Source organism: Aquarana catesbeiana, linkage group LG02 (assembly GCF_042186555.1).
Source record: "Aquarana catesbeiana isolate 2022-GZ linkage group LG02, ASM4218655v1, whole genome shotgun sequence".
NCBI lineage: Eukaryota > Metazoa > Chordata > Amphibia > Anura > Ranidae > Aquarana > Aquarana catesbeiana.
This window is the reverse complement of record NC_133325.1, coordinates 517,128,811-517,145,839: the sequence shown is the minus strand read 5'-3', so window position 1 is coordinate 517,145,839 and position 17,029 is coordinate 517,128,811. Positions and strand designations below refer to the sequence as shown.

The 17,029-nt window shown below is 45.3% G+C and overlaps 1 long non-coding RNA gene across 1 annotated transcript in view; it reads right to left on the bottom strand.

Annotated features, from left to right (window-relative positions):
* The window catches only part of LOC141130000 (uncharacterized), a 67,530-nt gene extending 62,948 nt beyond the window's left edge, over window positions 1-4,582 (bottom strand). Inside the window, exon 1 of the long non-coding RNA XR_012241939.1 lies at window positions 4,455-4,582. This is a non-coding gene — a long non-coding RNA (uncharacterized lncRNA). The remainder of the gene's footprint in view (window positions 1-4,454) is intronic.
* Between the last annotated feature and the right edge of the window lie 12,447 nt (window positions 4,583-17,029).

Sequence of the window (17,029 nt, the reverse complement as noted above, 5' to 3'; positions counted from 1 at the left end):
CTAGTATAGATCTGATCGGATCAGATATTATTCCGTTCAGATATTATACCACTAAGGGAGGTGTATGGTGCGCGCGTTGGTGTTAGCGGTACTGGCGCTAACCTGACGCTGCCTGGGGCGACGCAGACCCTATCTGACCCTAAAACCTAAGTTATATCACCGCCGGGCGATCAGGGGGCTAAACCTTTATTAGGTGATAAACGGTGGGTGCCCTGACACTATAAAAAATAAACTAACCAGCGTCACCCGTAACAGTTATACGGTGATCACTGGTGAAAGTGTTAACTAGGGGGCAATCAAGGGGTTAAAACCTTTACTAGGTAGTATATGGGAGTCCCTGACGCTATAAAACGCTGACGGCGAACCTATATATTTACCTCCCTAACCCACCAGTGACACTAATACAGCGAACAGAAAAATGATCGCTTAGTGACACTGGCGACGGGGGGTGATCAAGGGGTTAAAACTTTATTGGGGGGGTTGGGGGGTACCCTAGACCTAAAGGGGGCTAACACTAACTGCCCTAGCACACTAACTGTCACAAACTGACACCAATGCAGTAATCAGAAAAAAAAAAAACTGCTTGGTGTCAGTGTGACGGGGGGGGGGTGATTGGGGGGTGATCAGGGGGTGATCGGGGGGTGATGGGGGGTGTAATGTGTGCCTGGTGTGTTCTACTGTGTGTGTTGTGTTGTGCAACTCACTCAGATGTCTTCTCTCCTCGGCGCCGGAACGGAAAATACCGAGACGAGGAGAGATGACATCACTTCCTTTGCTGCTGTTTACTATACAGCAGCAGAGGAAGATTCTCATTGGCTGGGAGCACTTGCGAGGGGGGGGCCAGGAATGGATGGTCTCCCCCTCACCTCTGATCACTCCCGGACAGAAGCCGACCGCCTCGGGCACCGGGGGGGGGTCCGATTGGCCCCCCCGCCCGCGGTAGGCAGATCACGTACCAGGTACGTGATTTTGCCTGCCCGTGCCATTCTGCCGCAGTATATCTGCGTGAGGCGGTCGGCAACTGGTTAAAGGAGAATTGTACAAAAAAACAAGAATGGTTAAATCTACAAGTGCTTTTTTTTTACCACTACTTCCTTTATATTGGCTTTGGAATTTACAAATGCAGCAATTTAGAAATTGGATAAAAAGGTTTAGCGCTGGAAAACACTTTTTGACAGATAAATAGTGCATTTTATATACATCTATATAGATCAGACCAAAATGAGGGACAGAGGGACATTGCTCGAAATCAGGGACAGTCCCTCGAAATCAGGGACAGTTGGAAGCTCTACATTGGCACTGTGAGAAGCTCCGTCAACCTCAGCAAAGTGAAAGTAAAGTGCAGGGGAGTGTGCTGTGCCCTCTGCTTCCCCCTACAGTGCAATACCCAGTTGAATGAGGAAACTGGAAAGGTACTGTGCTAGAAGCTAGATTCGTTTTAAAAGGGCTTTATACATGTGTGTGTGTGTGTGCGTGCATGTGAGTGTACACATGTCTGTATGTGTGTGTGCACGTGTCTGTATGTATGTATGTATGTGTGTGTGTGTGTGTGTATACAAGTGTCTGTATGCATGTGTATGTGTTACGTACCTAAAGGGTGAGCCCGAATTGCAGAGGATGGCCTCTCTTTTGCCTACAACTTGAGTGCCCCTGGTAGTGGTGACAGGGGTGCGGAGTGGTACGAGTGCCTGGCAGGATCAACAGCAGAAGGATCAGATGGCCGGCACAGCTGACAGGATGGATCAGTGGACAGGAACTGCAGACTGGACAACTCAGCAGACAGGACAGCAGGCCGGATGGTTCAACAGACACGTGAGCAGCCTGGATGGCTCAGCAGACAGGCCCAGCAGACTGAATGGCTCAGCAGACAAGCTCAGTAGAATGGATGGATCAGCAAACAGGTGAGCAGCGTGGATGGCTCAGCAGACTGGATGGATCAGCAAAAAGGTGAGCAGCCTGGATGGCTCAGCAGACAGGCCCAGCAGACTGGATGGATCAGCAAAAAAGGTGAGCAGCCTGGATGGATCAGCAAACAGGTGAGCAGCCCGGATGGCTCAGCAGACAGGAGGGAAGTCCAGGAACGTCAGACAGGCTGGGTCGGAAATCAGGCTGGCAGCAGAGGTACAAAAGGAGCAGGCAGAGGAATCGTCAAACAAGCCAAGGGTCAGGTACAGGCGGATAACAGGAACAGTCTCAAAGCAAGCCGGGTCAAAACAGGAGCAGATATCAGGTTTTCAGGGAACACATACACAGAGCTGCAGAGCAAACAGCAACAATGCAAATGTCAGACAGGTTTAAATAACCCGCCAGACTCTAACGTGTGTGCGTGCGCATAGACGCCCGCAATCGTGCATCGATGGGTCTAAGTAATCTGCCTGTTACTGGCAGGATCTTCATGACAGTCTGTATGTGTGTGTGTGTGTGTGTATGTTACTTTTAATCCTAACCCCCCCCCCCATTCCTGTACCATCAGAACTGCTTTTGTAGGGCTTGTTTGTGATAGCAGCAAGGACTGCTGGTCCTCTGAAAAGCAATCCATGCACAAATCGCTTTTTCAGAGGCATTTGACAGGCGGTAAAGAGGCATTATGTTGCCTCCTCACCACCTGTTTTAATGCAGCATCACTACACCGCAACCGTGCAATGCACACAGTTGCAAGGTAGTTGCAGTGCAGCCCCATTCAGCCTGGGTATACCTCCAGCTGCAGCCACAGCATGTGTACACCCCCAGCTGCTGCTTCTGCAGCTAAAGGGGGAGACGTTGGGGGTGGTAAAAACAGCTCAACCATGTGGTTTTACTGCCCCTACAACCTGACATGTGAACAAGCCCTGTGTAGCTGCATGCTGCGTGTAGGGCAGCCCATTAATTTCAATGGGCTTCCCTACCCACAAAAATGCAGGGAAAAAGGTCCCCGACCTTTTTTTTTAAATTGCACAGTACCAAAAGCACCCCACGTTTTCCAATGTGTGGGGTACCATTAAGACTTAATGGCACCCCTAAAGAGCAGAGCAGTTGTCTGTGTGTCAGGAATGAGCGCGATTTTGCGCGTGTTCCGCGACACACAGTAACGTGAATCAAGCCTTGGACAGGGATGCCTCAAGACTGAAAATACTTTTTAAGGGCGCTCCGACTAGAAAAAGGTTGATAAACACTGCTATAGAAGTACACACACCATAGCAGCCAGGCGTGCATATAAATGCTTGCGCATTTAATTGTAAATTTTCAATTGTTTCTCCCGACTGCTTTCCAAACTAAATTACATTGCTTATGAACCAACTTCAGCTGTAGCCTCTGTCTAGTCTTGTGCTCAACAAATTGCAGTGGGGTGACAGAGTTTGATCTTTGAGAAAACACTTCCCATGCTGGGCACCCAATAGCAGGAGCCGCTTCTGCAGCCTTGTCAGTTTGGAGTGAGGAAGGCTTCTTCTCCAAGGTTCCAGTGACATGACCCAACTGAGGGAGGGCTTCTCCCTACTCTAAACCGCCCCAGTCTTGTAAGTGTGTTTTATGACTAGAGACGCACTGTACTGAGTCGGAAGAGCTGTACTGCGGCAGAGGGGGGCTGTACTGGGGGGGGGGGGAGTGGCTGTGCTGCAGGAGGGAATCTGTACTTGGGGGGGGGGGGGGGATTTTGGCTTGGAGGCAGGTCATTTTTTTTTTTTATGTACGCAGTCTCCCCTGACCCTGTGCTCTTTGCATTATGCTTGAATGTACATTGTACCTCTGTACGTTGTGCACTCCTCACTCCTGCTCTCTGTGACTTCCACAGTCCTGACCCCTATGTTCTGTATGTTATTTACTCCTCATCCCTGTACTCTGTATGTTATAAACTCCTAACCACTGTTCTCTGTCCTACAATCTCCTGACCCCTGCATGCTGTGTTTTTCGAACCCTGTACTCTGTATATTACATATTCCTGTCCACTACTGTCTGTGCATTATGCACTTTGTCTTCAGCACGTCTGACCCCTACACGCTTTGTGATACGCTTACATTTTAAGCCCCTCCAACTGTTACTGCCGGTTCACACAGGGGCGACTTGTCAGGCGACCTAGCCGCCTGACAAGTCGCCTCCCGTTCTGTACTATGGAACCGTTCTAATAGGAGCGACGCAAGTCGCTCCGACTTAGAAAAAGGTTCCTGTACTACTTTGGGGGCGACTTGAGGCGACTTGCATAGACTTCTATACAGAAGTCGTTTTGCAAGTCGCCGTGGAAGTCATGTGCAGGTCGCCTCGCAAGTCGTGCTGCCCCTGTGTGAATCGGGGCTTAGCACAATTTTGCCACATAAAGAATTTATTATGCAAGCCACCAAATTTTTTACCTCTGAGTTCCCAAGGCTGAGGTGCCAGCGAAAGAAAGTATCTACGGCCCTGTGCTATACTTTGCTCTTCACTCCCCTCTCCAGACAATACCACACCCCCACTCCTTCCTAATTACAGTAGATATACAGTACCTGCGTATCGGCATGTTAATATAGTAGCTGCTTCCTTCATCCCTCTTTTCCATGTTCTCCTGTCGGGGGATGCTGGGGATGTGTGTGCATGGGGCTTTTAGGCTGCATGAGATCTGAAAACCTAGAAATGTGTGTGTACAAGAGTGACACGCTGCAGATTTCACTCCCAGAGCTGCTGGTCCTTTTTTCTGCCATCTGGTGCCATCTGCTGGTGTTGCAGGCATTATCACAGTTACACACACTCAAAAGAGTGACACATTGTTTTCAAGGGTGGCTTGGAGATGTTAGTACAGTAGTAGTTATATGATGCAGTTGAAATCATTGTAAACCACACCTGCTTGTTGATTTCATAGAGGGGTTTTCACCCTCTTTTATTTATTATTTTTTACCCATTCTAACACCTGTGAAAGCAATATTGAGTTATAATAGTTTTTGAAATCAGGTACCCCCAGTCTTCCTTGCAATTTATCTTTATTCAAGACTGAAAACGTATTCTTGGCTTCTTTTTCTGCCATATGAACCTTAAAATTATGTTTTTTTATTAATGTAAACTTAAAGTAAACTTGTGAGAGAGGGATTGGTAACATTTGCATCTTATACCGAATCTTCGGCAGTATTACCATTTTAATAAAATTGATTCTTCCTATGCAGGAAAGGTACCTTGTTGCCATTTTGTTGATTTCTGTTTTTATTTCGTTAGTAGCAGGATGAAATTTATTTGATATATTGTCTCCATAACTGGTGCTATTTTTACTCCTAGATATTTTAATTTGGTTTCTCTCCATGTAAATGGGAACTCTTGTTTCAAAACCTGTTCTTCCTGTTTCCTCACATTGATGTTCAAAATCTCTGATTTAGAGGGATTCATTTTAAGGTTTGAGATTTCTCTGTAAGATTTTAATAGCTTTATCAAATTGAGCAATGTTATCCTAGGCCTATCTACATAGAACAAAATATCATTGACGTATGCCGCTATTTTATGTTCTTCATTCCCTATCTTAATTTCCCTTAGATCTGGGTTCCTTCTAATCCCTGCTAGGAGTGGTTCCAGTGACAATACAAACAGAGGGGACAGGGGACATCCCTGTCTCGTTCCGTTATACATCTCAAAAGGTAATGATGATGTCCTAGCTGTAGGGTGGTTGTATAGTGCCTTGATCCAATGGATCATCTTTGGGCCTTCTCCCATTGCCTCCAGGGTTCTCACCGTAAATCCCCAGTCTACCCCGTCAAATGCTTTTTCAGCATCTATTGAGAGGAGTAGCCCTGGGGATCTGGCTTCTTTCATTATTTGTAGCAGCAGTAGCGTTCTTACCCCATTATCTCTCCCCTCCCTCCCTGGGATAAATCCGACTTGGTCAGTGTGTACCAAGTTGTTCATTACAACTTTCATCCTACTTGCCAACACTTTAGCATATAGCTCTGTGTCTAGGTTTAATAGTGAGATGGGTCTATAACTTGAGCATAAGGTGATATCCTTTCCTTCTATCATTTGATTCTGATGTAGTTTATTTTTTAATAATTTCAACTGTACACTTCCAGTCCCCTGTACTTGGGACATACTATCCATCTTAGGTTCCATACAGACATTGAAATCTCCTGCCGTAATTACTCCCCCATTCTTAAACCCCATTAATTTCTCAGTAACTTCTTTTAGATATTTTATTGGGTTTATGTTGGGGCCGTAGATATTTGCCAGAGTACATTCCGTGTCACATAGTTTTCCTCTCAGGAACAAATGGCGACCTTCAGGGTCTACCATCCTTTCCTCCAGGGAAAATCTCACTCCTCTGGCAAACCCAATAGCGACTCCCTTAGCCCGTTTTGTTGTAGAATCTCCATAGAACCATATTGGGAAATCTTTTGAGTTTAATTTTACGTTTATTTCATGGGAGATGTGTGTCTCCAGTAGGAAAACTACCTCTGCAGCATATCTTTTAATCCCTCTTAGTATGTTATATTTCTTTATAGGTATGTCTAGTGCACACACGTTATACGTTAAGAAATTAAGTGATTTCATCTTTGCTCCTTGTATTCCCTCTCCTGTTTCTGCCCTTTTCATTCAACTCTGCCACTGAATCTGATCTGGCTATATCCAGCTATAGAAGATATTTGCTTTGGTAAATGTACAGTGAGCAAAGAGGAATCAACAGGTCTTTGAGAGACCTTTATAAACGTTTGAGAGGTTTCCTTTCTACCCCCTCCCCTCCTTCCTCCCCCCCCCCCCTTTGGGGAATTTTGGCCACCCCATGACCAATGGATCAAAGGCTATCCCTCCCACTCCTGCCCTTCAATTTTCCCCCTTGAGGTTGAGCTCTGTTTTTGCACCCCAGCCTGAGCCGCTGTCCCTTATCTCCAAAGCCCTCTCTACTCCCCATGTCCCGTTTCTTATTCATTACTTTGTTTCTTTTCCTCCGCCCCCCCCCCCAGTCCAGTCCCCCTAATTATTGTTCTTTATCTTTAATTTCTTTATCGTACATCAGGGGACACAGAGCCATAGTAGTTATAGGCCACCTTCAGGTGATGGACACTGGCACACCCTAAGACAGGAAGTCCACTCCCTATATAACCCCTCCCACTACTGGGTGTACCTCAGTTTTTTCACCAGTGTCTTAGGTGTTGGTCACGAGTAAAGATGTGCTATGCTGAGCTCCACTGGAATATTCCTTGCTGGGGCAGGCTATGCAACTGAATCCATTCAAAGTGTCTTTTTAGGCCGAATTGAATGGTACCCGGGCCTCGTGACAGAAGAAACAAGGTTTCTCTTTTTAGAGAGCTGGACCCCGGATACAGTGCTTTGGTTTTTTTATCAGCCACAAAGTTTTCCTGGCGGGGTGCTTTACGGGTCCAGAAGTGTTGATCCCCCCATAAAAAGGGGCCCTGGTTCCTGAATTTTTTTAAACGGAGCCCACCATGAGGGGTGAAGATTGGGTCTGTTGGATTTACCACAGAATGCCTGCGGCGGGAAAGGTAAGTGGAGATTTCTAAGGAATTTTAATTTTCTTATGAATTATCTCCTGTAAAAGTAAATGTTGTCATGCCTAAAAGTCACCACTGGGGGCTGTATAGAGCACGTACCTTGTCATGCTTTCCTCAGATCACTGTGTCAGCAGAAGCTGCAGGTCTCCCCCCAGCTAGCAGTCCCAAGCCTCCGGTAAGATGTTGGGGAGGGATTTTTTTCTAAAAACACCCCCCACCTGGACAGAAGCTCTCCCCCTCTCCCTGGATAGCGGATGCCGCTCCGTTTTTCACCACCTCTGCACGACAGTTCGTCACAGCTCTCCTCCTCACCGCCCCCCCTCACACACAAATGCTGATCCCGTCAGATCGTAGGCCCGCGCTCGCACAGGAAAACACTCTTTTTCGAAAAGAGGAGGGGGGGCACGGTGGGGGTACGGCGGGGGCGTGGCTTAGCGCGGCATTGGCGTGCGGCAACGTCCAGTGCAGGAGTACATTTAAAAAGCTCAATTTTGCTGACTGCAGCTGACGGAGGGACACGAGCAGAAGGGGGCATGTAAGTGGTGACACAGGCATTCCCTTGGCACATTTACTGAAGCATCAGGCTGGGCACTAATAGAAGTGGTATTTGCTTGACTATTTGCTCAAGCAGTGGGTGCAATTTCTTCTGGTAGTACCTCTGCATTTGTGCATTGGGCTATGGTCAGAAAGGGAGGTAGAAACAGCAAAAAAGGGCACAAAAGAGACTCCCTCAAGCTCAAAAAAGCCTAAACTCATCTCTACAATGGCATCCTCCCCTGAGAGATCTGAGGTGGCTGGTCAGAGTGAGCCATCAGGGCCGTCAAGTGTTGCAACTGTTTCCAATACTGCAGCCCCTGTTTATATTACTGAAGAGGTTTTTTTCCTCAGCCATGATAAGTTTGGAGGAAAGGTTAGTGGCTTTAATCGCATCCCAGTGTGGGACAAAATTCGACAGGTCCCCTTCCATTACCCAGGACCCTCAAACTGAGGAACTGGGGCGGGAGAAGAGGAATTTCCCTCAGGGGACCGTGAAGAGGCTGATGACTCGTCTTCTGAGGGGTCAAATGCGGAAGGATCAGCTTCACAATCTGAAATATTAATGGTGCAATCTCTTACTGAGTTCGGTCTGCTCCACATTTATGCTACCCTTAACTGAGTCGGTTGATAAGCCCACTTGTTGTTTGGGTTCGCTAAAGCCTCCTCAAGCTGTGCATGCCTTTCCTGTCCATTTATTGCTGGAAAAGCTTATGTATTCTGAGTGGGATCACGAGCATTTTTTTCCTCCTAAAATTTTTCAACACTTTATCCTATGGAGGAAAAATTCAGTAAGAAGTGGGAGATACCCATGCAACCCATGCTATATCCTCTGTGAATAAAAGTTTGACTTGTCCGGTAGACAATGCTCAAATGCTTAGGGATCCGACGGATAAGAAGTTGGAATTCCTATTAAAAAACACTTTTTCTCTGGCAGGTTCAGAAACTCAGCCTGCGCTGGCAGCAATTGGTATATGTCAATCCTTGAGAGACCAGTTTAAACAGGTGCTCCAGGTTATTCCTGATCAGCAGGCCCAGGATTTAACCGAGCTACCAGCAGCGTTATTTTTTGCAATAGACGTCATGAGAGATTCTATTCTTCAGGCCTCGCGCCTTACGCTTGGGTTTGTGCATATGCGTAGAATCTTATGGTTGAAAAATTGGTCAGCCGAAGCGCCATGCAAAAAGCTCCTGGCTAGTTTTCCTTTTCATGGTGAATGGCTGTTTGGGGATGATTTAGATAAATCAAGGGGATTAGAATGCTTGGATCTGTTCATAGCTACAACCCAGAAAAGGGTATTCTTGCCCTAGGCGAAGATCAGTGCCATAAAGGAACTGATTCAGGTGGTCAAGGCAAAGAGGAATCCTTTTATTCGACTTTGCATGAGGTTATTGAAAAGATGGTGGCTTCATTCGGGCCCGTTCCTTATGCTCAGTTTCATTCAAGGCTGCTACAAAATAGTATCCTATCAGCTTGGAACAAGAAGGTCCAAGCTCTAGATTTCCCAATGTGTCTGTCTCCAAGGGTGCGCCGGAGATTCGGGCAGCGTGCTTGGCCTTGAGGGCCTGGATGTTCAGGTTACAGAATTGTCCTGTCAGGATACAATCCGACAATGCCAAAGCAGTGGCCTATATCAATCACCAATGGGGCACGAGAAGTCATGCGGCCCAGAGAGAGGTGAATCATATCCTAACTTGGGCAGAAAACAATGTACCTTGCCTATCGGCAGTCTTCATTCCAGGAATAGAAAATTGGCAGGCGGACTACTTGAGTCGCCAGCAGTTGTTCCCGGGAGAATGGTCCCTTCACCCCGATATCTTCCTGACAATATGCCAAAGATGGGGGATCCCAGACGTAGATCTGTTTGTGTCCTGGTTCAACAAAAAGATCGATAACTTTGTGTCAAGAACAAAGGATCCGCTAGCTTGCGGAACAGATGCCTTGGTATTCCCGTGGAATCAGTTTTCACTGATTTATACATTTTCTCCTATTCTGCTGCTTCCACGACATCCGCCGATCGTTCTAGCTCCCCCCTCTATCCAGGGAGAGGGGGAGAGCTTCTGTCCAGGTGGGGGGTGTTTTTAGAAAAAAATCCCTCTCCAGCATCTTACCGGAGGCTTGGGACTGCTAGCCGGAGCGAGATCTGCAGCTTCTGCTGACACAGTGATCTGAGGAAAGCATGACAAGGTACGTGCTCTATACAGCCCCCAATGGTGACTTTTAGGCATGACAACATTTACTTTTACAGGAGATAATTCATAAGAAAATTAAAATTCCTTAGAAAGCTCCACTTACCTTTCCCGCCGCAGGGATTCTGTGGTAAAACCAACAGACCCAATCTTGACCCCTCACAGTGGGCTCCGTTAAAAAACCTTCAGGAACCAGGGCCCATTTATATCAGGGGATCCACACTCCTGGACCCGTAAAGCACCCCGCCAGGAGAACTTTATGGCTGAAAAAACAAAGCACTGTATCCCGGGGTCCCGCTTTTTAAAAAGAGAAGTGTTACAGGCTAAAGCTTGTTTCTTCCACCACGAGGCCCGGGTACCATTCAATTCGGCCTAAAAAGACACTTTGAATGGATCCGGTTGCATAGCCTGCCCCAGTAAGGAATATTCCAGTGGAGCTCAGCATAGCACATCTTTACTCGTGACCAACACCTAAGACACTGGCGAAAAAACTGAGGTACTCCCAGTAGTGGGAGGGGTTATATAGGGAGTGGACTTCCTGTCTTAGGGTGTGCCAGTGTCCATCACCTGAAGGTGGCCTATAACCCACATAGTAACTACTATGGTTCTGTGTCCCGTGATGTACTAAAAGAAAAGGATTTTACGGGTGTTATAAAAATACTATTTTTTTTTTCCAACTATGTCTTCTCCTATGTTTTTTTTTCTTTGTTGATGCTCTCTTTTTCTTTGGGACCGGGTACCATTGTTGTTGTTCATCTGTATTTGTTGTTTTCTCTTGTACTTCCCACCATCCTGGGATTTCCGGGGTTGGTATGTCCATCTTTTTACAGAATCTTTCCGTTTCTTCTGGGAACCGTACTGTTGCTGAATGACCTTCCTTTCGCAGGCAGGGAAACCCCAAAAGTACTGGATGTCGTGAGCCTTCATTTGTTCCAGTAGAGGTTTAAGTACTCTTCCCCTTGCCAACGTTTATGGTGCCAGGTCTGGGAATATCTGTAATATAATTTCTTCATATTTTACAGGATGTTTGGTTTTTAAACCTTCCCGGATCTGCTCTTTGTCTTTGTAATTATGAAATCTCACGATAACGTTTCTCGGGAGTTCTCCTGCCATATCAACAGTCTTTCTAATTCTGTGTATTCTTTCAAATTACATTTTTTTCGGTTGTTGTTTTTCTCAGCAGTGGGCCAAATACTTTATCCATTTTATCTTGTAGATAAAATTCTTAGATTTTTTCCTTCTGTTGCGGTTTTCCTGGTCTTCAACTTTGTACATCATATTTCTCTGTTCCCTCGGTATCCTTATAATCTGTTCTTTAAGTTCTGTTATTTCTACTGCTTGTATATCCAGTTTTTCCTCTGTTTCTTCTACTCTTTTTAATATTTGATTCAGATCCCCATGTAAAGTTGCCATATCACCTTTTAAGGATTGTTCCAATCTTAGAAACATTTTTGCCATTTCACTTTTAATTGGGAGCTGTTTTTTTTATTCTTTGTTCATCTTCATTTTCTTCCTCATGCTCTTCATTTACATGCGTTGAGCTCCCATGAATTGTCTACTTTGCCCATTTTTAATAGTTCGGTCTGTCTGTTTGCTCTTAGTCCCCAGTTGTTTACCAGGACTTTACTTACCCCCGTCTTGTGTCATAAACTTCTTAATATTAACTGGACTGGCATTTACTTTAGGGGGATTCGCTACTGCTCCTCTGACTGGTTTACCTCTCATTTTATTCTGCATAGAGGGAACTATATGTATATTGTCTGCGGTATCAGGATTTTCTGTTCTCCGGTCTTCTGCTTCTTTTGTAGCTTGATTTAATTACTCCGAGAGGCAGGGTTCCCTTTTTGTTTCTCCAACGAGACATATTGGAGTCACCGTGAAAACCAGGGCCACTACACCGAGTACTCTTTTCATATACCTCTAATTTTTTAACCATGGCTCTGTGCTTCCACTCTAGGACCCCCTCACCTTCTTTCTCTTTACTTGCAGGGAATGTACAGGGGGTGTGTGGGGGGGGGGGGTATAAAAGGTGGGTCCACAGGTAGCAGGACCCGGGGCCCAATCCTTCAGTCCACTCAATTCATTGATACCTCTGCCCCAAGCCTCCTTAGCTCTTTAACTTTTTCTCATGGTCTCGTACAGTCTTTCTTTCAAGTTAGTCTCTCTTACAGACTACTCCTTAACAGTAACCGGCCATATATTTAGGGGGATATCACAGTTCCATTATATACAGTATGAAAGGAAACTTGCCCCCCCCCCCCGTTTTGCGGTTGGAATCTTGCTGGTGCCAGATTCAAGGCTTCAGGACTTGCTGCCAAACTCAGGGTATCCCCTCCTGTCAACTGCATAGCCTGAAGCAAGACCAGGGGCTACAAGGGGCTAGAGGCTGGCCTTGGAGCCAGGAGCCATTTAGCTGGGATCCAGGGATTGAGGCTGGAGGTCAGCCTTTACTGGAGCCGTTGCACACTCCCCTGGTTTGAGCCGGTGCTATCTGTTCCTCTGCCAACACCACCTGAGCACCGCGCTCTCCTCTCTCTCTCGGCGACTCTCTCCTCCCGCTCTGTGCCTTCTCTGAGTCTCCCTGCAAGCTGCTCACCTCATGCTGCTTTTTACTTCCAACCCTCCAGGTGGTTGGCTGCGCTCACACTACCCCACTGACCCTACTCTCCCCACCCTCTTTTCACCGCCCATCCACACCACTACGTCCAAGGGGCTCCAAGCTGCGGTAAGCGGGCTCGTTCTTCCTAAGGGGTCGCCAGACTCACAGGCACCTGGGAAACAGGGGGCAGCTGGAGGAGACCCAGGCTCCTAGCCTGTTAGTCACATGATGGTGAGGGCTTCACGGGACAGGCTCAGAATCAGCTCCTAGCTGGCGCCATCATCAGGCTCCTCCTTCTCAGGTTGGTGAGTAGGCTCACCTTCTGAACATCATAAGGAGGTTTTTCATGAAATGAAGTTTGCCAGTACCATATGCTAAAAACAGCCCCACACGATGATGTTCCCACCTCCAAACTTCACTGTTTGTATAGTGTTTTTGGGATGATGTGATCCAAACATGGTGTGTATTATAGCATCCAAAGACTTCAATTTTGGTCTCGTCTGACCGAACTATATTCTCCCAGTATTTCACAGGCTTGTCTAAATGTTGTGCAGCAAACTTTAAACAAGCTTCAACATGTTTTTTCTTCAGCTATGGAGTCTTGCGTGGTGAGCGTGCATACAGGCCATGACGGTTGAGTGCTTTACTTATTGTTTTCTTTGAAACAATTGTACCTGCTAATTCCAGGTCTTTCTGAAGCTCTCTACAAGTGGTCCTTGGCTCTTGGACAACTCTTCTGATAATTATTTAACTCCTCTGACAGAAATCTTGCAAGGGGCACTTGGTCGTGGCCGAGTTATGGTGGAATTATGTTTTTTCCACTTCCAGATTATGGCCCCAGCAGTGCTCACTGGAACATTCAGAGATTTAGAAATCCTTCTGTAGCCAATGCCATCAGTATGTTTTGCAACAATAAGGTTGCAAAGGTCTTGAGAGAGCTCTTTTCTTTTACTTATCATGAGATGTTTCTTGTGTGACACCTTGGTAATGAGACACCTTTTTACAAGCCTTTATCAGTTGAGACTGAGCCAGGTGATATTAGTTTGCACTGACACGGGGCAGGATTGCTTTCAGCTAGTGTCTTGGCTTTCCATGCCTTTTTGCACCTCCCTTTCTTCAGGTGTTCAATACTTTTTCCCTGTGTCATTCTATTTTATTACACATAACTTAATATCTAAACGTATTAGTTTTGGTTTCTTTGTATGTATGGATTGCATGGGTTGTTACCGATATGTGGTGAACATTTCATGTCAATAGCACCTTTTAGAAATATATTTACCTAGAAAACTGGTGACGTGTTCAATACTTATTTTACCCGCCATATAAGTGTATGTGTGTGTGTATACAGTCAGGTCCATAAATATTGGGACATCGACACAATTCTAATCTTTTTGGCTCTATACACCACCACAATGGATTTGAAATGAAACAAACAAGATGTGCTTTAACTGCAGATTTTCAGCTTTAATTTGAGGGTATTTACATCTAAATCAGGTGAATGATGTAGGAATTACAACAGTTTGTATATGTGCCTCCCACTTTTTAAGGGACCAAAAGTAATGGGACAATTGGCTGCTCAGCTGTTCCATGGCCAGGTGTGTGTTATTCCCTCAATATCTCATTTACAAGAGCAGATAAAAGGTCCAGAGTTAATTTCAAGTGTGCTATTTGCATTTGCATTTGTTGTTGTCAACTCTCAATATGAGATCCAAAGAGCTGTCACTATCAGTGAAGCAAGCCATCATTAGGCTGAAAAAACAAAACAAACCCATCAGAAAGATAGCAAAAACATTAGGTTTGGCCAAATCAAGTATTTGGAACGTCCTTAAAAAGAAATAACGCACCGGTGAGCTCAGCAACACCAAAAGACCCTGAAGACCACGGGAAACAACTGTGGTGGATGACCGAACAATTCTTTCCCTGGTGAAGAAAACACCCTTCACAACAGTTGGCCAGATCAAGAACACTCTCCAGGAGGTAGGTTTATGTGTGTAAAAGTCAACAATCAAGAGAAGACTTCACCAGAGTGAATACAGAGGGTTCACCACAAGATGTAAACCGGTGGTGAGCCTCAAAAACAGGAAGGTCAGATTAGAGTTTGCCAAACAACATCTAAAAAAGCCTTCACAGTTCTGGAACAACATCCTATGGACAGATGAGACCAAGAACAACTTGTACCAGAGTGATGGGAAAAGAAGGGTATGGAGAAGGAAAGGAACTGCTCATGATCCAAAGCATACCACCTCATCAGTGAAACATGGTGGTGGTAGTGTCATGGCGTGGGCATGTATGGCTGCCAATTAAACTGGTTCTGTTGTATTAATTGATGATGTGACTGCTGACAAAAGCAGCAGGATGAATTCTGAAGTATTTCGGGCAATATTATCTGCTCATATTCAGCAAAATACTTCAGAACGCATTGGACGGCACTTCACAGTGCAGATGGACAATAACCCGATGCATACTGCGAAAGCAACCAAAGAGTTTTTTAAGGGAAAGAAGTGGAATGTTATGCAATGGCCAAGTCAATCACCTGACCTGAATCTGATTGAGCATACATTTCACTTCCTGAAGACAAAACTGAAGGGAAAATGCCCCAAGAACAAGCAGGAACTGCAGAGCATCACCAGGGATGAAACCCAACGTCTGGTGATGTCTATGCGTTCCAGACTTCAGGCTGTAATTGACTGCAAAAGATTTGCAAACCAAGTATTAAAAAGTGAAAGTTTGATGAATGATTGTTAAACTGTCCCATTACTTTTGCTCACTTAAAAAGTGGGAGGCACATATACAAACTGTTGTAATTCCTACATTGTTCACCTGATTTGGATGTAAATACCCTCAAATTAAAGCTGAAAGTCTGCAGTTAAAAAACATCTTGTTCGTTTCATTTCAAATGCATTGTGGTGGTGTATAGAGCCAAAAAGATTAGAATTGTGTCGATGTCCCAATATTTATGGACCTGACTGTATGTGTGTTTGTATATGTATGTGTGTGTGTATATATATATATATATATATATATATATATATATATATATATATATATATATATATATATATATATACACACATACACACACACACACACACACACACACGGAGAGAGGTGCACTGGCAGACATCCTTGAACACCAGAGAGTGCCATGGATGCTGATGGAACACACTACCTGATCAAGGGGAAGGATGCCACGGACACTGACTGGTTGCATTGCCATCAATAAACAGAGGGAGATCATCTGCAGTCAGAGAAGTTGATGAGAGTCCTCTGGCCAATCCCCACTGCACTTTAACAAAGAGGAACAGTGTTGTCTGCAAGCAGTACAAAGCAAGTGCCTTTATCAGTGTTGATTGGACATTATCTTGAGCGTTCTGACATAAGAGTTGTGCCCCAATGAGCTGGCCAGCAGAAGAGAAAAAAGTATGTTACGATTGATGTACTGTTATGATGAAGGAAAGCTACGAGCTCTGAGGAAGAGGCAATGTTCCCCTCGAAACGCGTCAGCTAGCAGTGATCCCTGTGAGTTCCCCTGTGACCTCTGGGGGGTTCCGCTCACCCTTGACTGCATGCTGCTAATCGATGAGCATTTACACTGTGAGACCTTCCACAATTGTTTGTGAGTAGTTCCTTTTTATTATTTGTTTTAATAAATTTACATCCAAAGGATAATGCACATGGCTGGTGCGCCCTTTCTTTCTTTTTTCTCGTTGACTATTAGAATTCCCCATCCTTGAGGGCAGCAAGGCCTGTGGCTTTACTCTACTTGTCTGGTTATCTACTTGTGCGCAGGAGCGTTTTTCTTTGCTACTAGTCCTCAAGGCGCCCCAACAGGTCATGTTTTCAGGATTTCCCTCAGATAAAATGGCTGTGGTAATTACTAAGGCAGTTAAATTGATCAAATCACCTGTGCAAAATAATGGAGAGCCTGAAAACATGACCTGTTAGGGCGCCTTGAGGACTGGAGTTGAGAAACACTGATCTAGATCTACAGGCAGGACTTTATCAAGCATATGCTAGTTGAGTAAATGTACCTGGCATGCTGCAGTGCCACACCTTTTACCTGCTGCATATGAGGCTACAGATTTCAAAAAGCAGAGAAAATTTTCGGATCGTTAGTACGGTACAGACTATAACATTTTTGTCATACGTGAACTCAATGTCCGATTTTCCTTTAATTAGTACGGTTTTCATACGAAAAAAAAAAAAATCATAAGCGCAAGACTACACATGCTCAGAAACAAGAGAATACAAAACTAGTCACTTCTGAAGTTGT